Source organism: Anastrepha ludens, chromosome X (assembly GCF_028408465.1).
Source record: "Anastrepha ludens isolate Willacy chromosome X, idAnaLude1.1, whole genome shotgun sequence".
NCBI classification, from domain to species: Eukaryota; Metazoa; Arthropoda; class Insecta; order Diptera; family Tephritidae; genus Anastrepha; species Anastrepha ludens.
In genome coordinates this window covers 78,359,368-78,363,334 of record NC_071503.1, presented here as the reverse complement: position 1 = coordinate 78,363,334, position 3,967 = coordinate 78,359,368, and the positions used below count along the sequence as shown (strand labels likewise).

Here is a 3,967-nt window from a genome sequence, read left to right as displayed (position 1 = left end):
CTCTTATGCCGAATTGAGTCCTGTCTCACACCTGGTCACTTTCTGGTTGGCGGACATCTCTTAGCTCCGACAGAAATATAAACCAGCGAGAATCCTGCCTCAATTGTGAATCGGTGGCAGAAATTGAAAACCCTCCATCAAACCTTCTGCAAACGATGGAAAAAGGAATTCCTCATCGAATTACAAAAACGCACGAAATGGAAACATCAAAAACCTAACATCAATGTAGGGGACCTTATCGTCATTAAAGAGGACAACCTACCACCAAACGAATGGAGAATGGGACGAGTGGCGAAACTACATCCAGGACCCGACAACCAGGTACGCGTCGTGGACATCACGACCCAAAGGGGACAGGTGACTAGACCGCTAGTCAAACTGGTCCTACTTCCTCCTTACTCAGAAGAAACGGAAGAATCCACACCCACACCCTCAACGTAATATCTTAATATCTTCCAATACCTACCTAGTAGAAACAAATCTCACTTCGCGATTCACCCTTTATTAGAAGGTGATTGACATCACCACACTGTTATACCCTAGCAAACCTAAGAAGCTACAACAACACCTACAACCTACGAGGGATGCAATTGCATCGATATTCTCAAAAACTTTTAAATTTATTTTATTATCTGTAGGAATATTTGAATTCACTGTTTTGATTTCCCATTATTTTAGTAATTCCCTACCTGAAGTTTGTTGTAGAAAACTAAAGTTGCTAAGAAATGAACAAAAATAGGTTTTCTTAATTTCATTGACTATATTCAGTTTATTGAATTTCGCTTTATACTTATGCACCCACAACATAGTTCCCAGATGTTCCATTAGCATTAATATTGTGTAAAATATACAAATATTACATTACAATGCTATTTACAATACATAAATTTTATTTCAATGATACAAAAACCATATTAGGGAGAAGTGAAATTATTATATATATTAGCCCCATATAATTATATCTTGGAATTCAACTACAACAATTTGTAAATGTTTTATCCCAGTTTTCTAAAACTACAAAACATAATAAATTGCACAACCTTAATGAGAAAACTGTGAAAGTAAACCACATTATTTTGTACATAAAGGAGAATGTTTGAAAAACGATAACATAATCCGAATTATAGTAACAAACACTTTTGAATATGTAACGCAAAAAATCACTACGCGAAAACTACGATTTAAGGCCTGCGTCTGTTCGCGGATTTGTGTGTTCATATGGAAGTAAGCCATGTAGTGGATACACCAGTTTGTTGTGGTCGGTAACCGCGCGAGCTTTCCTACCGGGATGCAATTCGTGCGTTACCATTTTCCCCATTTTTCTCTAGGTCAATTAAAGCTTGGATGACACAAACATCTAAAAAGGCACATTTTTACTTTTACAGTCACATTCACGTATTAACATATTTACCTCTTAGCAGCGGCAACGAGGGGATTATAGATATCCTTCCAGTTGGCGATATCCCAGATAGCTTCAACATGGGATGGTCGTAGTCACTTCAGTTTTTTCTGCGCTTCAGCAAACTGCTCCTTTTCAGCATTCAAGTCACATATGTTGATGATTCCTATAACACACAGAATTAATTATGAAATTCATTAAGTACAAAATTAAAATTTCCACTTTATAATAAACTCACCTTTAATATTAATAAAAATTTAATTAAAATATAATATTTCGTTCCATGATGATCCAAATGCGAGAACCATACGCAAATTCTGATGGCGCTCTTCCTTTGCCGTGGTCCAAGGCTTACTTGTGGGTGGCCCATTCACTAAATTGCCATCACTGGTAACGCGTACATGTGGACTTTTTACGCACTTTTTATCTAGCCTTTATTCACACGCAAAACCGAAAGGCCAACAAATTGCCACTTAACACTTTTAATATAACGCTCGATCTGAAATTTTTTCTTAGCGCGACAGTTTTTTTTTCCTTTTTCTCAGTCACACTATTTGTCACTTATTATTTTTTTGACGAATTCACTATTCACACACGTTTGTCCCACAAAAAAAAAACCAGTACCCGACTCGCCGTCTACACATGTGAAGAGGAAATGGGTCGAAGTCAGCCATTAAGGAAATTAGGTTAAGAAACAAAAACAAAAATACCCTACAGGAATGATATAAATGGGTTCCACATTCCAGGGATAGTTTGCGTAAAGTAACGCAAACTATTAGTTTTTTCTAACATCATACACTTATGTATGCAAATGCTACGCGAAATCATATTTATATACATATAATTTCTTTGCCTATCATTCTGTTCTTATTATAGCTAAAATATAATAAGAACAAAGAAAAAAAAAATATACCATGTACACCACGACAGGACACCTTGTACTTGATTACGATCCACATCCAAGACACGATCCTCCTACGCGGCGAATATTGCAAAAACCATTAGCATGTACCCACCCCTCGCGGTGAACATATTAAAATCACTTAAATTTGCGATTGTATCCAATTAGGTACATTTTTATTTTTGGGTGGCAGGGTGTCTCATAGGGCTATGAAAATTGCTCATAGCCAAATAATAACAAAAAAAAAAACTAAAATGCCTTGTGCATATTTAGTTAACAAAAAATATATATATTATTTTATTTTTGTCTTCTCCTTCGCTGTGATCAGCACTGCACTGACCAGCCAAATGCACCACTACCAATACAATCCACAAAGGCTAATTAAGCAACTATTTATAAAGCCGTGTACACACTACACATTTTCAGTTTAAAAAAAAAATAAACAAATTAAATTCAAAATCCTTTTGTTTGTAAAAAACAAAACAAAGGACTGAGTCTAGAGCGGAAACTAGGCCTTTCCGCCTAAATAAGCAGAGCGGAAACAAGCTCTTTCCGCCTCAATGAAGATAGGGGATAAGGCCTCTCCGACTCCAGCTGCAGCATGAACGGTGGCGTGCGCGTGGATCGGAAACCAGGCCTTTTGGACCACGTGCGCAACCAACGATAATGCGCCAAAATAAAAGGACGGGCGACAATACACTGGCGACTAGGCCTCGCCAGGTATCACGGCCCTAAATGATTTGTACATAACGAATCAATAAATCTATGAATACAATAAATTTTACTTCTTTTTGTGTGCAATAACTATTAACGTACATAAAATTTATCTTTACAGCATTTTTCAGACGTCACCAGCAGCCTCAAATGTCTCACCACAATATACCGAACGTTGGCTGACACCTCCGTCCTAAAACAATGATTGCTTATCGCAACGGGGCCGGCATGTTTAGGCCACACCCTAATATCTAATATAAATTTTTAGCCACCCTAATGGTAACTGCGCCTACCGTTCCGACTGTTGCTAACCACCGTTTCCAGTCGCTGCAACGTGAAGGCCGTCAACCCTGGCATTTCCCCGCCGAACAGTTAAAACGTTTACCGTGTTAAACGTTGTTCGGCGAGGTTACTTTCACTTCAATTTTAATTCTAACTTTCTCTGCGATTTTTGAATTCCAAGCATCAGGACGTGTCAGCCAGCTAAAAGGTGATTTATTATTAATTATAAATTATACTTAATATAATAATACATACATAATAATACGTAAGCAACGTATTTCTATTACATATATATTTCTATGTATATATCTATTCTATGCATATATCTATGTATATACTGCAAATAAAATACTAATGACTATATACTGACACGCCTTTGTGCTTTTTATTTTTCTAAAATATATCATTGGAGCGACCGTGGAGGCCCCACATTTCTGAACCGCCCATTGCGTCGCACTCCGATGATAACGTACACATTGTTATATTTTTTTGCGAGTATGTTCCACCTGGATTTACCTTTCTCGGGGACATAGACCAGTTTATATTCCTTGCTGCTCAAACCGCAGCCCCACGGTTTGGTCAGCGTTCTCCTCACCGGATGTACGGGGGAAATTCTTCTCATCCTCCATAACATCACAGACCTCGGAGTAACCGCCCGCCAGGGTAACCCT

At 37.8% G+C, this 3,967-nt stretch overlaps 1 long non-coding RNA gene across 1 annotated transcript; it reads right to left on the bottom strand.

Moving 5' to 3' along the window:
- Positions 1 to 695: 695 nt before the first annotated feature.
- LOC128869468 (uncharacterized) lies at positions 696 to 2,022 on the bottom strand. The gene is made up of 3 exons (XR_008455304.1): positions 1,638 to 2,022; positions 1,412 to 1,565; positions 696 to 1,357 (listed from the first exon to the last, which is right to left on the bottom strand). It is a non-coding gene; the product is annotated as an uncharacterized LOC128869468 (long non-coding RNA).
- Between the last annotated feature and the right edge of the window lie 1,945 nt (positions 2,023 to 3,967).